The sequence below is a fragment of the Coturnix japonica genome, chromosome W, assembly GCF_054131305.1.
Source record: "Coturnix japonica strain WE chromosome W, WE-NBRP24, whole genome shotgun sequence".
NCBI classification, from domain to species: Eukaryota; Metazoa; Chordata; class Aves; order Galliformes; family Phasianidae; genus Coturnix; species Coturnix japonica.
This window is the reverse complement of record NC_140701.1, coordinates 6,083,205-6,102,560: the sequence shown is the minus strand read 5'-3', so window position 1 is coordinate 6,102,560 and position 19,356 is coordinate 6,083,205. Positions and strand designations below refer to the sequence as shown.

General features: G+C 47.7%; 1 protein-coding gene and 1 pseudogene across 1 annotated transcript in view; both read left to right on the top strand.

The window, feature by feature from the left end:
• Positions 1–19,356, top strand: part of LOC146754403 (obscurin-like) — a 53,963-nt gene that overhangs the window by 24,806 nt on the left and 9,801 nt on the right. The window lies entirely within an intron of this gene.
• Positions 1,447–15,254, top strand: LOC146754405 (C-Jun-amino-terminal kinase-interacting protein 3-like; annotated as a pseudogene).

The window sequence follows — 19,356 nt, the reverse complement described above, 5'->3', positions numbered from 1 at the left end:
GTGGAATCACACTCATCTTTGAGCTCTAACTCACATCCACGTCAGGAGCCTTCCCAAAGATCAGGCCCTGGTTTGCCTGCCCTGCTGGGCCCAGCTCAGTGCAGGACAGGAGATGGATTTCTGCTGTCCCTGTGCTCAGACTCCACAGCCCAAGATAAGCTGCAGCTGAGATCTCACAGAGCACTCTGAGGTTTCTCTGCAGCTGTTTTCTGCTGCTGTTACACAGCACATAATAGCTGGGATCCCCCAGGCACTGCCCTCGCACCAATAACTCCATTGTGCTCAGGATGTGCCAGTGTGCTGAAGTCAAACTGTGCCATGTGGGTTTCACACAGATCGAACGCAGGCTGCAGATCTGCTGGCAGCCCTCAGGAGCTCCCCTGCCCTAATCCCACTCTTGCACTCCTTCCCTTCGTGCTCTTGTGGCCTTTAATAACACCGTGACACCTGACAGCCTCCTCCTGTCTGTAAGCTGTCATTTTATGCAGCCGTTTCTCTTCCGTTTACCCCCCAAACTGAAGATGTTTCCCTGCAGTGAATAAGCGATGAGGTTCTTTTCACCTCTCCTTGGACAACTTCCTTTATTGTTTTTTCGGACTATTAGGGACTCTGAGACCCTGGAGTGTGTCCAGAGAGGAGCAATGGAGCTGAGAAGGGCCTGGAGCTCAGTGGGGTCCTATGGGGGTGACCAAGGGGACGGCAGGCAGCCAGTTTTCCCTGTTTTTCTCTCTGGATCCATCCCCGCCTCAATGGGGCCATCAAACCCTTTTGCTGCAGAACCCGCAGGCACTTCACCTTGAAGGATCATTACCTACATTGAAACTACTGTTACATGCAGGCGCACAGGAGTGCCCTGGTTTTCACAGGCTCTGGGCAGAGACGTTCAGGTCTGGAGGCGTTTGGGGCATCACTAATTGAGCTGCAAAATGAGCTTATAGCTCCTGACTCCTCCCATCCAGAAATATCGCTCCTATATCGGCCCGCGCTGCCGGAGCTCATGGGACTCGGCTCCCCGCCGCCGGGATCGGGTGGTGCGTGCGGGGCTGGGGGTTGGGCTGTGTTCTGCTGTTGTGTTGTGTTGTTGTGTTGTGTTATGTTGTGTGTTCCCGGTGTTCCCCTGCCGCTCTCCAGCTCGGCTCGTTCCGGCCCCGCATCGTTCTGTGACTCCCCACCCCCACCCCTTGGCGGCTCCATACATGCACACGGCGGCAGCGTGGCCCGCGCGGCACACACGGGGATGCCGCAGCTCCGCCCCACCCCGCCCGGCTGCAGCTCCGTCTGCTCAGCGCCGCGTCTCGGTGTCGGGGCGGCGCCGCGCGGCTCATTGGGTCCCGTTGGCGGGCGGAGCGCGGTGGGTCTTGGCAGCGGCGGATTGGAACGGAGCGGATCGGAACGGAACGGAGCGGATCGACGCGGGGCGCAGCGCATCGCTGTGGGGCTGGCACGATGCTGGAGATCCAGCTGGATGATGGCGGCGTGGGGGGGTACCCGGGCAACGACTATTGCTCGGGGTCGGTGATGTCGGAGCGGGTGTTGGGCCTGGCCAACAGCATCTACCGCGAGTTCGAGCGGCTCATCCACTGCTACAATGAGGAGGTGGTGAAGGAGCTGATGCCGCTGGTGGTGACGGTGCTGGAGAACCTGGATTCGGTGCTGACCGATAACCAGGAGCACGAGGTGGAGCTGGAGCTGCTGCAGGAGGACAATGAGCAGCTGCTCACACAGTACGAGTGGGAGAAGGTGCTGCGCAAACAGGCCGAGGAGGTGAGTGAGAGCGGCCCAGCGCCAATGGGGCCCGGCATCCATCTTGTGCGCGGCGCCAAGGGCCGGGGATGTGATGCGATGTGATGCGATGATATGATGCGATGCGATGTGATGATGTGATACGATGTGATGTGATGTGCTGCGGCGGTACCCGCATCGCAGGCCGCGCTCCCGGCCCCGCTCCATCTGCTCCGTGCAGCCCGTGCGGAGGGGAAGGGGAATGGCTGGGAATGGCTGGGAATAGCTGGGAATGGCTGGGAATAGCTGGGAATGGCTCCGCGTTGCTGCGCTGCCCCGAGCTCGAACACCGGCTGCACGGGGATGACTGGAGGATTCCTGCCGGTTTCGGGTTTAAACGCGGCCCTCAGATGGTTGATGTCTTCCCTGTACTTCCCCTGCCCTGGAGATGATTCCCTGTCTGATCTCAGCAGCCTTTCCCCGGGCGCTGCGGGTCCCGGATCCCTGGGGCTGCGGCAGGTGCTGGGAGCGGGCGGCATCAGGGCACAGCGCCTCATGCGGGGACAAAGGAGCCGAGCTGAGCGCGCTGCTCCGCACTGAGCGCTCGAGTCCGCCGACACCACCGGCATCTTTCTGGCCATAGGCGCAGCCGGGCGTCTCCAGCCTCCAGCAGGGCCGGTCTGCGACGTGCCGGACACATTGGTACCGCTAGAAGTGTAATGCTGCCGTGTCATCAGCATGTCTTTGCAAAGCTGCTGGGAAAGGAATGTATGCGTCTGTATTGGCTGTGTTTTAACACTGGGAGAGTAGAGGGTTTTTTCCTTCCCAGGAGTCTTGCTCAGAGTCGGGTTTTGATTTGCTTAGATGTGGTAAATGAAATCCCTTCATGACTCCAGAGTAAAGCGCCGTGCAGTATTTCAATGGAGGTGCTCTGGGTGCTAGATGGTGAGGACGTGAGCCCAGGACATTTATCGCCCTGTACTAATGCTGGTCAATTTGGGTTGTAGCCTTAAGTTTTAAGTATGTGTTAATAAAACTTACAGCTGATCTTTTCAAATTCATATGAAGGCAGGGAGGGATTGAAAAGCAATTCCAAGTGTGGGACTTCATTCCACAAGCCGGTATTTTGTAGTTTCTGAGAATTAAATACTTGGAAATGTGCTGCTGCTGGGGAGGAGTGGGGCTCGGGGCGTGGGGTGGAACAGCCCCATGGATGGATCCTGCATCTTTGGACTCGTATCTTTCTGCTCTCAGTTTACCAGGTACAGGGGGTGCTGCTTCCTGCTGTGCCTGCTCCTGGAAGCAGATGTGGTGACAACATTTACATCCTGCAGGGACGCTCGGACCCACAGCACGGTGCTGTTGGCAGATGTAAAAGCACTCTGTCATCCTCAGGCGCATCTGAGCTGAATGGGCAAAAAAGTATCTGCATAGGGCCTTGTTAGCAGAAAGGAATAGATAATGTGCTTCTATGAGAACAAATGGGTTTTGCCCCCTGTGTAGCCTCTGCTATCAGCTCACGTGTGTGAGATACAGCTGTCATTCCCTTTGTGTGTGACCAAAGCACACCATTACCTGCAGCAGTTTCCTGTGTGCCTCTTCCTGTGCAGTGGATTACGTGTTATGGAAGTGAAAATCTCTTATGCTACAGAGAATTCTGCTGTTCATCAGCTCATTGTAAGCAGAGAAATGCACCCCCCACCAGAGCACGCCTTGCACTTCTGTAGCAGGGGAAGCCCATCTCCGTCCCTGAGCAGCACTCGGCGCTGTGTGCTTTGCCTGTCCTGGGTCTGCAGCTTCCAGCCCCACCTTCAGTGGGGGTTCCACCTCCAGGAGCGATGTTCAATCCCTTGCTGTTGAGTTCTTTGCGTGTATCAATGATCATTTCAACAGCTGCAGCAATGCTGGGGAGCTGGGAGTCGGTGATCACAAAGTAATTTGTTCCTGTATTGCAATATCATGTCATGGGCGTCTGATTACATCGTTAGTTTATTGATGTTAAGTGAACTGAAACCAGCAGTGGATGTTATTCTCTGGCATAAAAGTTGTGTCGTATCCTCCTGTTCCCGCTACTGCAGAACCACTAGATCTTGTTTTACATAAGTGTGCACCCAGCCATGTCCTGCTCCATTGGGGCAGCTTGCACAGCCTTCATTTCCCTTCCTCTGAAGCAGAGGTTTCTGTCTCCATGTTCTGCCACTCATTTCCCCAGGATGGTTGCATTCAGTATCTTTCAAAATACTCTCAGCCAAAAGCGAAGCTTTTCTGGACACTTTGACTGCAGAGTGACTCAATATTTTCCACTTGCTCTAAAATAGGGCAGCAGAAGCACCCGGACAAGAGCACTGAAGTCAGAAGTCCCTTGAAATGAAGCAGTGCAGTCAGTCTGTGATTGCAGGGCTCAGAATGTCACATTTCTTTTCCTTGACCTCCAAACCACTGAAGCTGTGGAACAGCGTCAGCTTTTCAGTATTGCCATGTTCTTCCACCTGCTTTGCATTGTGTGAGCGCAGGGTAATGGCTGCACCTCTCCTAGAGCCCATTTAGGGGCTGACTGCTGCTGGCAAGGGTCTCTTTCTGGAGATCCCCCCTTGGTGCAGCTTTCCCATGTGAATCCGAGATCTTCTGCTCCAGGTGAGCGATCTTCTTCCCTTCCTTTATAGCACCTCTGTTGTGCCGCTCCTGTCATTGCACAGAGCTGGGGCTGCCCTGTCCCAGTGCAGAGTACAGCACTTCCCTTGTTAATCCTCATGTGGAGCCTAATGCACATCCCACTAACTCGTCAAGCTCTTACTGCAAGGCCTCCCTACACTCCAGGGAGCCAGCAGCTCCCACTATTTAGTGACATCTGCAGCTTATGCATAGGACCTTGCATAGGAATTTTCTTCCTGCTCTGTAGCGGGTGTTAGGATGGCACCCACTTGTAGGAGCACAGAACTGGGAGGGACCTGCTGACTCAGCAGCCCATTCCTCAGCACTGCAGGCAGTTGCATTACAGAAGCTGCTTCATAAATGTATCAGGCTTTGTCTTAAAGCCATTACTTAAACCTCTTGCGTCTGCTCTTCTAAAAGTGACCTCCTCCTGAATTCCACTTTCTTTTTTTTTTTAACTTGCAGCCTGTTTTTACTGGTTTGTTCTTGTGCCAGCATTGACTTTTACTCCAAGTAACTTCTGCCTCCATGAGATATCTGTGCCTTTGAAGTATTAATAGAAACCAGTCCTGCCTTTGGTCTCCATTGTGTTGGTGGCACGAGCCGAGCTCTGCTCGCTGCCTGCTGGAGGAGGGTCAGGTTGGAGTGCCCCATGGAGGGATCTGTGTGCAGCTGGTTTGGGTGACACTTGGCTGTGCCTGGTTTGATCCCTGGGTGTGTGGGGCTGCAATAGCAGGTGGCTTTCCTGGAAGGCTTCAGCATGAATTGGAGTGTTGCACTGTTCAAAATGACAATGGTAGGATTTATCTGGTGTGATCACCCTGCGTGTTCACCTGTGTGACATCCTGTTGGCTGGAGATGGCAGCACGTCTGTCTGTCTCCTCACACTGTGTTGCAGCTGACCTGGGGCTCATCTTTGCTTTGTGCTCAGCTCCCTTCTCTCAAGTCTTCTCATTACAGTCACGATGTTTGCATGCCCTTGCCCAGTCCCAGCTCCTCTCTGACCATCAGCATCGCTTCGTTCCTCCTGTGTGATGTTTTGATTCTCTTCATGAGTGGCATCTCCCAGTCCGGTCTCATCTGCTGCACTCGAGTAGCACCTCCTGCCCTGTCAGCCCCACTTACCACAAGGCTGCCTTGAAGAGCTCTGTTAGCTGCCCGTGCTCCCTTTGTGCTCCTCTACAGTGATCCATGGTGTGCGGGGGCAGAGCTGTGTCAGGGCTGGGAAGAGCCCATCTGCCTGCCCTGGCTCTGCCATAGCACCAGGCCTGCTTCATGGAGAGCATTTAAAGGGCAGAGCATCTCATTCTTCAAAAAAAGGCTCAGATCCCTTGGAATAGGAATCCAGGAGATGGTTTTATTGATATATGCCAAAATAACAGCATTTGATTTCACAGAAGCATTTGAAGACCAATCTACAACTATAAAGTAGCTAACACATAAAAGATGTGCTTGTGAATCCTTGAAATTAGCAAGAGAAGCAAAAGCCCTTAAGGGCTGCAGTTGTCAAGGGGATGTTATTTCACTGAGGCTGTGTGCTCCTGTGCAGGTGGAGGTGTTCCTTCAGAGGAGTGTTTCTCTTTGGGGAGGATAGCAAAGATTTGAGCGTGGGGTGTAGCTCAAAGCATCTGCCCACCAGGCAGTACTGCGTCCTACCACCAGTGGGTTCTGCCCTATTTCTTTGTCTTGGCCTCCTAAGACAGAATACTGTCAACGTAACTTCCCAAATTGCCAGTTAATTACTGCCCCAAATTGTGAGTTGGAGGCTGCACAGCCTGCATTGGCTCCCTGGCTGACAGCCTTCCTGCAGGTGGGGAGTGGAATGCGGTGTGAGTCCTTCCTGCCCTGCAGACAGCCCCCACCTCACAGGCAGCTGTGCGTCCAGCTGTGCGTCCAGCTGTGCGTCCAGCTGTGCATCCAGCTGTGCATCCAGCTGTGCGTCCAGCTGTGCATCCAGCTGTGCATCCTCCCTGTTCTCCCGGGCAGTGCATCCCAGCGCTGCTCTCTGCCCAGCCGCAGGGTAAGGTGACGGCTGAGCTGCTGCTGTTCCCGTCAGCATGTAATACGTGCTGCCAGCCAGCCCAGATTAAGACCTTAGAATAAGATTTCTGCATATATGCACATCTATTTCACTCTGCCTGATTTATTGTTAATATGATATGATGGTTTCTGACCGCATGCTACTATTTTTAGTCATTTTCTTCCTCTGAAAGCCAGTAATGCAGGAAGCTCAGCCATCTCCAGTGTACCGCTGCTTTGCAGAGGAATACTCGTTCTTTCACTTAAGATGATTTTGTGCTCGTTGTTTTCCATTTAACGATGAGCGTGTGAACCATGGTGCTGGTTGTAACCTTATCCTGAGATGTTAGAGACCAGCGATCCTGCTTGAAATCCAGGGAGAGGCTCCAGCAAGACTAATTTGTATGTGTACAGCAGCGTCATGTTCCATCATTACTAACTGTTTAAAATATATCTGGCTCCTATAACTGCTGGAAAATTATCCTTTGAAAGCAAGTATGAAGGGATTGGAAAAAATAGTAATGCTGTGCTCGGCTTTGCTCTCCCAGGACAAGTGGGAGTGGACTCTTTGTTCTTCCAGTTCACCCATTGATTTCATTGTAGTAGGGTAGAAAAGAAAGGAAGATTTTCCCTTCAACATCATTTGAATTACCTGTTCCTGAGGCCTCACTTCTTGAGCCTGTCCAGGCTCCATGGCATCCCTTCCTTCTGTTCTGGTGCAGTTTGTAAACATATGTGTGGAAAATAGATAGCTGTGTGTTACTGTCAGTTAACATCTGCAATGTTGAAGTCACCCATAAGGACCAGGGCAGCTGGATTTCAGGTCTCTCTCAGTTCCTTAGAGAACAGTGCCTCCATGTCCCCATGCTTGCTGGGTGGCCACTCCCACGGCACCCACTTTATTTGCTTGTCTTGACTTTCTGATGCAGGGGGAGACACTGGCTGGGAGATTCTGATGGAGGAACAGCCAAGAAGCGTTTTGGAGCCAGACAGAGTGAGGAGCCGTTGGGTCCCTGTGCCCAGAGCTGGTGTTCGATCTCCGTAGGAGATGGAGCAGGATATTGCTGCAGTGCACTCACCTGAGATGCTCTTCTTCCCTGAGAACACTTAGAGTGGCATTAATTTTTAATGCTGCTGTCTCTGTTTCTTCTCCATGTGGTCAGCTCATTGCTAGTTTGCAGTTTGTTTGAGTACTTTGAGGCTGCAAGACAGACAGGACTAAGAAGAGCCTTAGTGTGGAATGTTTAATCTTCCAATCGGTTTCACTAAACTAAACCAAAGCAACGGTAGCAAATCCAGGAATCCTATTAAAGTTGACCTACATAGTGGGAATAAAATTGGTCTCCTGCTTTCTTTTGCTTCCTGTTTTACTGTTGAGAGTTCTGTGAATGTTTTCCTTAGAGTCAGTTAAAGTTTATTGCTACTCCAAGCACAATTCCTGCCTGGCTGGGTGGCACACGCCTGGGTGGGGAGCTGGGAAGAGATGGGCACCTTGTGCCAGGAGAGCTGCACAAGAGTGAAAGCCAAGCAAGTGAGAAGGGAGAGGGATTTAGCGCTGGGCTGTAATTGGAAGTTTGTCAACAGAGCATTAGCATGGAGTGCTTCCAGCAAACCCTGAGAGGGGGCAGAGGGAAATACTGCTTTTCTTAGCATAGCTTCAACCAGTCCAAACCAAGTGAAATGGCTTCTTTAGGCCTGTTGCTCAGTGTGGCTGTCTTGGTTAGAACTTTTTCTTTTTTACTGATGCCCAGAGAAGACTGGCTGGGATTTTCTTGCTGTGAGGTCTCATCACTCACTGCTTCCATTCTGCACCAATTGAGGCATAACTCAACTTACAGAACTGAAAAAGTAAGACTCAAGTTTTTCTTAGCAGCTCTGGAGCTGAATGTGCCATCCTTATAGAATCACCTGTCAAAGTTGCTCTGGTTTTTACCATGTAACTCTCTACCCCTTCTCTGATGTGTGCCTGAAAAAACCTCTGGTCTGAGATCTGGGAAGTGGATTGCAAAGGAGACTGTGAGGTGTGACGGTTGTGGGTTGGTTTTCCACAAGGCTTGTATGTTTCCTGCAAAATTTAGATGCAACATCATTAATAGTGGGAATTTTCTGATGTCTGAAGGAGATTTCTGACGTAGGCACTTCTAAATGCATGACCGTAGACACAGAATTTGGCTTTTCTGACATAAAACTAACAGGAATCCAAATTCAGCCTAGCATGATAAAGGTGTTGTTGAAGATGATGGAACCGTGTTGGTTTACATAACTTGCATTGGCCAGCAGATTATATCTTAATGATACACAAAGTACATCTTTTACTTTATTTTAGAAGATAAGTATTTCTAGCTTGAGTAAATGCTGTTTTAACTTAAAGCACATAGAAATTCTTATCTCTTGCTTTTTTTGTGTGTGTACATATATATATGTATGTATACGCACACATAGTATAGGAGGAGAGAAGAGGAAAAGTCAAATACGTTTAGGTCTGTTCCTCATCCTTGCTTCCTTCTCTGGTTTTTCCCTGTACAGAAGTTCATAGAGTTTGAAGATGCCCTGGAACAGGAGAAGAAAGAGCTACAAATCCAAGTGGAACACCTTGAATTTCAGACTCGACAGTTGGAGCTGAAGACCAAAAACTATGCAGATCAGAGTAAGCAAAGTTGTTCACCAGATACAATTATGTAGTTTGCTTTCCATGAGCATATACTTGCAGATATTCTTCATGTGCTGTTTTTTCTTGTTTGTTTTAATGTAGTTTGTGGAAAGCCTGAAATCTGTGGCTGTCCCTTTCTTTGGTATAAAAATCAGAGCAATCTACAGGGTGCGACATATCCACACTAGTGTAGTGCAGGTTTCATTGCTTCTCTTGCATGGAGCATGTCTAGATCTGTATGTTAGCTGATGGGTGGAATCTTTTCTTGGCAGTTTCACAGCTGGAGGAGCGTGAATCAGAAATGAAGAAAGAGTATAATGCTTTACATCAGCGTCACACAGAGGTAAGCTGTTGCCTGATTCCTTCCAAATAAACAAACTCTTAGCTTACCCATAAAACCACATCAGAGAATTGGGTTTTTCATCCTGACAGTGACTAGAGCTTCAGAAACTTGAGAGCATCAACATTATCTGAAGGGAGGGTGCAAGGAGGATGAAGCCATGCTCTTTTCAGTGGTGCCCAGTGCCAGAACAAGAATCAGAGGGTGCAAACCGGAACACGGGAGGTTCTGTCTGAACATCAGATAGCACTTTTTTAAAGAAATTTTAAGGAATTGGAAGTAAATGCTGGAAAACAATATTCAAAAAACAGAAATCACAGAATATCCCAAGTTGGAAGGGACCCATAATGATCATGGAGTCCAATGGAGTCTTTTGTTTTATTCTGTTTGCCTCACGTATTTTTTCCTCTTCTCAGATGATCCAGACCTATGTGGAACACATCGAATGATCCAAGATGCAGCAGGTTGTGGGAAATAATCAAACTGAGGGCAGTGTACCTGGGAGAAGGTAGGGCCATAACCTCTCCATATAATGTTTGCCATCCAGGAACTTATCAAATGAGTGCATATTTGCAAGAGAAAGAAACCAAAGGATCTTTCCCTGTGGGCATGGATTGTACCTGAAGCTTTTTGTAATGGGTTGAGGGTGAGTTGTGGATAAGTTCTCTAAGGTTTGACAGAGAGGAGTTTTTTGTGTTCTGTTACAAAGCTTAGACTTCATTGTGCTGCTGCAGATGGACATCTTCTGGAAAGCAACGTTTGTGTTCTCAGGTATCATGTAAAGGACTGATCCATAAAATGGATGGGGATGGAAGAGAGTGTTCATTTGTGTGTGTCTGTGTGCATGTGTGATAGCCAGCGAAACTGGAGTAGTTAAACGCATTAGCCTTTATGTAACTTCTTCCCCAGTTTCTTAAGGGAAGATTTATCTGAGTCAGTCACTCAATAGATCTACTTATGCCCATGAAAGTGCTTTGTTTTTTTCCCCTCTGTTTTCATAGCACCAAAGTGATCAGAGCCAGCCTCTGTTTAAAGGAATGGCAGTAGCAGGAAATGAAGTGCAGTATATAAAACCACTATATTAAAACCACATATAAAAAGATAATTTCAAATGAAGAAAAGAAGAAATATTCTTCCTATTTTCTAAACATAAGGTTATTTTAGTACCTTCTGTTTAGATCCGTAACATTTAAATACTAGTGTGTCCATTAGGTTTGGGATAAAGAAAGTGGAAGGAAGTGTCAGGTCTTGAAATAAACAATATAAGCTCTCTGGAAGCTGTGGCTTCCTTTTGCTGGGTTGGAGTGCCTGGGAAGGAATTCAGATCATCAAGGTTTTGGTTGTGTATTGTAAAACAGCAGAGGAGATAGCAAGAGAGACGCAAACTGCTCCCCGATTCCTTGCAGACGTGATGTTCCTTCCCCAGCCAGTGCTTGGCCTCCTGCCCGAGCATTGTGCTGTGAGGGGAAGGTTTGGGGGTCAGCCTCTGGTTCTGTACTGGTGCCTTACTGGTGTGCACACAGGGCTGCTGGGGGGAACGGGAGTTTTGTTCACAGCTGTTGGTAACGTAACATTGTGTTAGAAGGAAGGGAGGATGCTGAAGGAAAATGGGCTCTGTAACTGCAGAACATCCATGTTTGAGACTTCTGCTGGGCTGTGTGCCTCTGCTGTCAGATGTCTCTGTACAAGCTCTTAGGCACACCCATGGTGAAGGAGAAACAGGGTGGATTAGGTCTTTGTTCAGTCCAACTCACCTCTCCCACCTACCTGAAAGGTATGAATGTTTGTAGGAAGAACAGCTGTGCTGATGTGTGCGTTTCTGTCTTGTTGCCATCTCCATGTCTCAGCTGGGAACAGGGGGAGCTGGGAATTGCTGAGCTGGCAGGGTGCAGCATTGCAGGAAGCCAAGTGTCAGTGTGTGGTCCTGTTTCTTTTGTTCTGCAGAGAGCAGCTCAGCTCTCCTGCCATGGAGAATATCCAGCAGTGTTTCAGGGGCAGCAATATAGCAGTTTGAAGCAGTTATACCCTAATCTCCAGAGGCAGAGAGACTTATCTAGGCTTTCTCCTGCACAAACTCTGAAGGACAGCACAAATCTGTAGCGGATCTAAAAGGAACTGGAATAGGAACATTCTGATCTGGCTGAGTTCTTTCCATATAGTAAGTTCTCAGTGCTGTGTTTTCTGCAGAGCAGTAAATTGGTGTCATGTCAGAGAGTGGCTTAGAAAAATAAAACTGATTACAGAATACAGTGTAACCCTTTCCCATCTGAAGGTAATGCTTTTCTAGCAGACCAGTGGAAAAATATAGAAATCTATACAAGGAAAGAAGAGCAGAAGCTGGATGGTGGCCTCTGTAGGTGAATGGAGGCAGGCATGATGGGTATGGAAAGAGAAGATATGGGGTGAAAAGAACCAGTAGGTTGTTAGGATTGTGAGAGTGTGTGTTCCTGACAGCTCCCTCAATAGGTTGTTTCTGTTTTCCTCTGCCCCAAACCAATCCTGATCACAGCTGTAATGGTTGGAGTGTGTTAGGCTGGTTGCCCCCCCACACCCCGTTCTCTGGTATGAAGGACAAACCTTGCACTGAGGATTGTCTCTGTGTTGGAGGGATGCTATTCCATGTAACGTGTTGCTAGTTCCTGGAAGAATGGGAAGAAAGAGCAGCTCTCTGTGTCTGTCACAGCCCTTGCCAGGCCTCCATCTGAATCTGTAGGAACAGCAGCTGGGAAGTGGGTCGTTTTCCTTCATTTCAAGCTTTGGGCTGTTCATGTGTGCTGTATTTGTGTATGTTTGTGCCTTTGAGGGTTGTGTGGTCCTGTGTCTGCACAGCTGCGTGTGGGTGAACACCAGCACTTGTGAGTTGGTACACTGATGTGTTTTGGGGGGGATATGGGTGTAATCTCTCAATGTCTTCCTACATGTTTGTGAGTGCATTTGGTTACCTTCACCTGTGGATGTGCTTGGGTGTGTTCTATATGGTAGACTGTGTAAATACATATTTGCATAAGGCTGTAAATGCACCAAGGGTGCTTCCTTGTCACTTGAGAGAAGATGGTGCAAGAACTGCTGGGGGGTGTGTGTGTCTGCTGCCATCTGAGGAGGGGAATGGGTACAGTGCACACCTCCAAGTAGTATGAATAAAAGTGCATGCATTCGCTGTCTCTGATAGGGCTGCATGTTTGCATGACCTTCATTCTCTAATAGTTGTTGTTGTGTTTTTTTTTATTGTTTTTTTTTTTTTTGTCTTGCTTTTTGTGCAATTGCTGCTCTGTTTTGGCTATTACGTTTGTCGCTGCAGTCATCGCCAGTCATGGAGGAAAAGGTAAATCCTACTGCTATTTGTTAATCATAGTTCTGGAGGTTGCTGTTGGGTGGTCGTGGTGTGATGCTGAAAGGTTCTGTGCTGGCCTATTTGCCCTCTTTGTGTACTGACATCTGCATTAGATTCACTCACATGGCACACTTCCCTTGGCTGGTGCAGAGGGAGCCAGCAAGCTGCTACATCAGGAAGGAGCTCATGCACCCAAAGCAGAAGGGGCAGAGGCTGGATTCCAAACCGGGATCATCCCTGTGTGATTGGACATTTGAACTTCACCTTCCAGATTACTTTAAAAAGTTGTCTTTTCTCCTTTAAATTAGAATCATCAAATCACCAAGGTTGTAAAAGATCCCCAATGATCCAAGTGTCCACCTACCACCAATATTTCCCTTCTAAGCCATGCCCTGCCTACCGCATCTACACGTTTCTTGAGCACTTCCTATATGAGCACAAAATACACCTCTTTTCTAAGCAGGGCAGGAAATGCGTGTCACCAGTAACTGTCAGAATGCACATCTGACTTTGGCTGAGGCAGTGAGTTCCGCACCCTCAGCCTACAAAGAGGGCTGTTGCCACCTTGCAATGATGGCAAACCTAGTAGTTCTGTTACATTTTCTAAGCTTTAAGGTCTTACAGGAGGAGCATTCTGATCCAGGTTTTGGCTACTGCAAGCCCTTATAGAGGCTTTTGCTGTTTTCCTCACAACATGAGGTGGAACTAACCAAGTGCTCAGAGTCCCCCTGGACCAGAAGGACGTGGGTGTATGAAAGTCACTCCAAAGGGCTGTAGTCAGCACTGAAAATTTATAGCAACCCTGAGGATATTCTGAACTACTCTGGGGACTGGTAACACCAACATCAGGACTGTGAAACTGAAGTTATCTTTCCTGCAGTTTTTCCTTGATGGGGCACAGAAAGCAGCCATTCCAAGCAGGAGCCATGCTGGCACAGCGGTGCAGTGTGCCGTGTCAGCTGGACAGTGCTCAGAATGGAAAGGCTGAGCATTGGTCTCTTCCGTTAGACATTTTGCTTTCACTTTGTAAATGAACTCTTTTCTGCCCCTGCCATGTCAGTGTGTTTGAGTCAGTCCTGGGGCAGCCTCAGATGCAGCTGCAGTTGTTTTTCACCCGTGGTCACAGATCACAGGATCACAGAACAGGTTGGGTTGAAGGGACTGCTGGAGGCTGCCGGTCCCACTGTGTGATGGTGGTAGCTGAGCTGAGTCTTGGTGAAATGATTGCTGTGTCCAGGAGCAGTGCTGTACTGGGCTGGCATGGAGCCTGATGGAGCAGGGAAGCAGATCGGTGTCTTGCAAGGAGGTGTTGACTGCTGCCCTGTTTCTGGAGTGTTCATGCTGACAAGCTACTTTCTTTTTTGAGTTTCCACCTCCACTGCTTGCTCTACATTTTCTCCCACTGGAACTTGGTCCCCAAATCTGTGCCAGCTTCCATATTGAGAATCAAATCCACAGCTTGCTAGTCACCTGCACTTGCCAGAAAGGAGAGTGATAAAGAAAAAGTAATACAGACATCTGGCTTTATGAGTGATGCATTTATTTATAAGTTTGTATAAATTCTGAATTTTGAGAAGACTGTAGTTGGATATGGAGGAGGAATCACAGAATGCAAGTATTACTTCTCTTGCTTAGTATTAGAAGTGATCCAAAACCCACTGATTTCTGCTGTTGGTGCAAACCAGGTTTGGGGTGGAATGTGCAGAAGTGGCGTGTAGGTGACTCACTTCAGCCTCTTTCTTCGTTCAATGATGCCCATTTTGTTGTGGGATTGTCTGCTGTGGCGTTTTCCCACGGTGCACCCATTTCTCAAAGGACACATTGGTTTGAATTTGCTCGGTTTCTTTGCACTTTTGCTTTTCCTTCAAACACTGCATGGGGGTGCTGATGTCAGTTGTGCCTGTCCTGGTCACTTGACCCCCTTTGACTTTCTAGGCAGATGGTTGGCTCTACCTGTAGACACTCTGGGTCTGAACAAACAGCACCATGGAGCTGTGGGTTTGGGAATCCACACAACTGCTAAGCTGGGGCAAGGAGTGCGGTTCAGTTTCTAATGACTAATATTTTGCATGAGCTACTGTGCTGTTTCTTTTGTGTATGAAGCTCGTAAACAGCTAACAGATTGGCTTTCCCTCTCTCTCTGTTTCTCTGTTTAGCAGGAAGGAGCGTCCTAACTCTCTGAATGTCTTCCCCCTCGCGGATGGCATGGTACGTGGGCAGATAGGGGCCAAGATCGTCCCAACACTGGACCACTGGCACCTGAGTGGCCTCGGGCAGCTGCAGTCCAACTCCAGCTACAAGGTTTTACAGACCATCACAGAGCAAGGGTTTCCCACTCTGCCACTGTCAATAGCATCCATGTTTTCATTAAGGTGGAGGTTAACCTGTGTCCATAACCCTTTGCAGCCTCTTCCTGCTGTGAGTTTACTCTTGTGGTGGCTGTGATGAGGTGGGAGGATGTCCCATCGCAGATCTGGTGTACAGTGTGGGATGGATTTATAAGGCTCCTCATGCTTGTTACCCCCTTGTCTCAGTGTTAATCTCTTGGCTGGTCCTAAGTTGAAAAGAGTATATGTGAGGACAGTTAGAAATATAGTGAAGATAAAATCCTTACCTTTTTTAGCTTATTTGTGAGAGGAAATGATGGAACCTGCCTCCTCTCTTTCCCTCTCTAAGAGCAAAGCTTTTGCTCCTCAGATGGGGCTAGAAGTAGAGTTACTCTTGCTCTTCAGCAGTTGTTCTTTTTGTCTTACCACTCTTCTGGCCTTCCTATTTTCAGCTAAAAGGGGTACTAAACATCTGACTGCCCAAGTCCTGCACTGTGCTTTTAAAGCTCTTCACTTCCTCACACATCTGGTCTGCAGCTCTAGTCTTGTGCTGTGTATATCCAGTACGCCTGTCACATTCAGTGCACTGCCTTCTGCACTGGGGCTTGCCAAAAGCCTCACAGCATGGCAGCCACACCAGAGCAGCTGGATCGTTGTGCCTTTTGCTTCAGGTGCTGTGCCATTTGGAGACTGGTCTGAGTTCAAAGACCCAGAGATTGTGCTCTTAGTTGACAGATCTGTGCATTTATTAACAGCTGAGGCCGCTCATGATGAGCCATCTTTCCCACATTCTGTGCCTGCAAACTTCTCAGTCTTTACTCAGAATCCTACCAGATTCTTAAACGATGTTTCCCAGGTGCCTGGTGTCAGCCCTGACAGCCAGTGATGCATCCACCCAGCATGGCTTGCAGTGTGTCCTCCCTGCAGAGCTTCTGGTCTGCTTTAAAGGTGTCTTAAAAGGCACTAATCAGATCCTACACTAATTTCTGGAGAGCTTTACTGCAGTTAGGGAATAGCAAAACCACAGTGCAGTGGGATGTGGATGTGAAGGTGTAGCTTCAGATAGTCTGACGTGTGCCAGCACATTGCTGCACACAATCACACGGCAGCCAAAATGTACAGAGAGCGTATTTGTACTTCTGGAAAAAATTTATTCCTTTGGATCTCTGAACAGCACTGCACACTGTGGTATGGGTGTGCTCTTGAGCTCTCTGTTGGTCAGGCATGTGTGGCAGGTGTAAGCCTTTAGAGGAGCTGGAACAAAGTTGAGGTGAGATCCACCTTCCAGACTACTGAAGGCATCATTCTTTCAGAGATATCATTGCGGGGCTTCTGAGAGGTTTTCAGTGAGAGCTGAGGGGAACTCAGCAGTAATTCAGGATCTGCATTGCAGGAGAATACAGCGGGAATCCACATAGATTGTAAGCTTTGGTTTCCAAGCTCAAGTAATGGAGAGTTACTGACTTGATGACTTTGTCATTTATTATTGGTGATGTCAGGCAAAAAGTCCATTTCTGGTAAAAAGAAAACATGCAGAAATAGTACCGTGCTGCTCTACATGTATTTGATGGGTGGGTCTGGGGCTTGTGTTGATGCTTGCTAGGAAAATTCAGAAGTGGGAAACACAATAAGGAGGTCAGCTGATAGTGTGCAGATAGAGCTCGGGCTATGGAAGACTTGGATAGCTGGGGTGTTAGGGAGGATTTCCTAAGGCTGTTGAAGAAACATATGAATAATTAAAAGGACTGATTATCTGACTCTGGATTTGCAGTTTGGAATGGAAAATTTTCCTCCTGCGAGCTACTTGTGTGCACTCTGACTAAAAATGCTGTTTTTCAGCTCTTCTGCATGGCTGAAATCTCAGCAGTGGTGCTCGTGCACTTCTTGCTTTTTCTTCATCTGCTCTGATATTTCACTGACATCGACTGCAGACACGTAACTGACTTTATTTTCCCAATATGTGTATCTTGGCTTTTCTGGCTAGTTTTCCTTCTTACGGGGCCATACATTAGTTATGTTTTAATTGTACTTGTGTACTTATTATGACTATTTTCTGTTTAAGTTGCTGTCCTTTGTTATTTTCTTTTTATATTCAGTTGCACATTTATTTTACATAATGATTTAGAGATGAAAGTCCTTAACGTTTTTGTTTTTATGTACTATGCTTTCAGTGTTATAACCATACAAGTGTGACTACTCATGGTGACATATGACTGCTATGAATGTTGAGCCTTTGCAATGCATTTTGGAGGTCACTACTGCACATTTGATGTTTAGGAGGTTGACAGGTATGGCTGTAGGTAAGTGGTGGCTGTGGAGTTTTCTTTGGGTGAGCAATGCAGTGTGCCTCCTGGACTGCAGAGGAGAGCTATACAGTCGGTAAAATATCTGGAACAGTAATAGTGGAACAATCAGAAGGACAGTAGAAGGAAGATACCAGCGAAGTTTAATAGATGTTCTGGACTGCGAAGAAAAGTGCCTTGGTAGTGTTAACATTTGAGAGGAATTTCTCCAGGGCAGGTTGGTAGTCTTAATAAAGGACACTCTCTAGATGACTACAAACTACAAGTGTATAATCATAGAGTGTAATTACATTGGTAATAACTCCCTGATGTGTTCTGGGTGAGAGAAGGATAATGTCAACAAGCAGGAAGCTTGTATTCTCAATACAAGTATCACTCTATAGATGCTGTAGAACTTCTAAATGACATCTAGATCCCAAGTCCAAGAATTGACATCTGCACATCCCTTTTGCAGGGCTGAAATTCTCACAGACTTCAGTTATGCTTAAAGGTTGTGGGTACAAGAAGGAGCTCTGAATCTGTTCATCCAACAGAAGTGTTTTTTTGGGTGGGGGAAGAGGTTTTATGATTGCACTTTATGCTTGGAACTCTTTGTTGTCCCTCTGTATGACAGAAAGCACAGCAGGTAAATTGCAGCTGAAGTGTTACAAGGTTTATTGGATCACGTTCCCAAAAAATGAACTAAACTATTAGAAAAGTAACTCACAAAACAGGAATCTGGAGTGGAGGTGAGAAGTGTGGTTTCCACATGTAGCCACAGTGAAGTGTTTCCATCTCAGTTTTGCTTGTAAAATCAGCAAATGTGCAGGGAAGCCATTGGAACTTCCATGCGGGAGCGTGGGGGCTGCTTGGACTGAATGTGCAGAAACCAAACAAGACATCAATTTTTCTGAATGGTCAAATATTAAAAATAAACCTTTCTATATAAATGCACAGATGTAATATAGAACCTTTTGACTTGTGCCATGCAATGCACTGCAGGGTGTTTTAAGATAAGCATAGTGGCCAGTCTAATTAAGGGAAGGTGTTAATAAGATTCCAGATTTAAAAAAAAAAAAAAAAAGGCTGCAAAAGGTTAATATATTCCAGTATTTCTCTCATCCCATTTTGAATTGCTTTGTTATGTTGTGCAGTTAATGTTAGAACAGTAGAGCAAGACTTAGAAATTAGTGAACCAGCATCACAGCTCCGAGGATGGGAGGCCTGAAGCAGCTGCTGAGCAGTCTGAGCCTCTGCAGCAGTTGCACAGGAGGGGAGAGGCAAGCAGTAACAATTATAGCTGAGTCTGGGTGTGCGGCTGCTGAGCGTCACTGCACCCAATTGCAAGTCATCAGCACATAGAACTCTCCAAATTCATTTTTCCATCTCCCTGCTGGCAGCAATTAGAGTGGGCTGCCATGAAGAAAGGAGAGATCTCATTTGGTACTGGGGATGATTACTGCATCGGTCAAGACATTAATTGGCTGACTTTGAAGCAGCGCTGCTTTAATTGACAAACAAGGGCTGCAGTGTAAAATCCTCACAAAGCCTTACAAGTCTCCCATGTTTTTCAAGAGGTGTTAATACAAGAAATGGGGCTGTAATGTCTGTAAAGCTGAGACTCACTCATGCACATTTCACAATGGAAGTCTGTTGCCTTCGTTAATTTGTCAGCTTCTTATTTTTGAGTTTCTGGGTCTTGCCTTATCAATTTGGGGAGACCACACCTGTTTCTTCTGTGCTGTCAAGCCAGACCCATGCTTGGCAAGCTTCTGTGTAACATCATGCGGGGACATAGGGCTTCCCCCACTAGCAAAATTGGACCATCAGTTTGTTATCTGCTTTGCTTCTGCAGCTTGGTGTAAGAAATACGCTGCTGTTCTCTCAACGCAGGGGATTCTCATTCTTGGTATGTCAGTGGCTTACTGTAATGGCAGCTTCTGGATCCTCTAAGAGCTCGCAACTTTCCCAAGCAATGTCCGTGTTACCTTCCAGTCTTGGGAAATGCTATCCTGGCTTACTGCGAGTGCCAA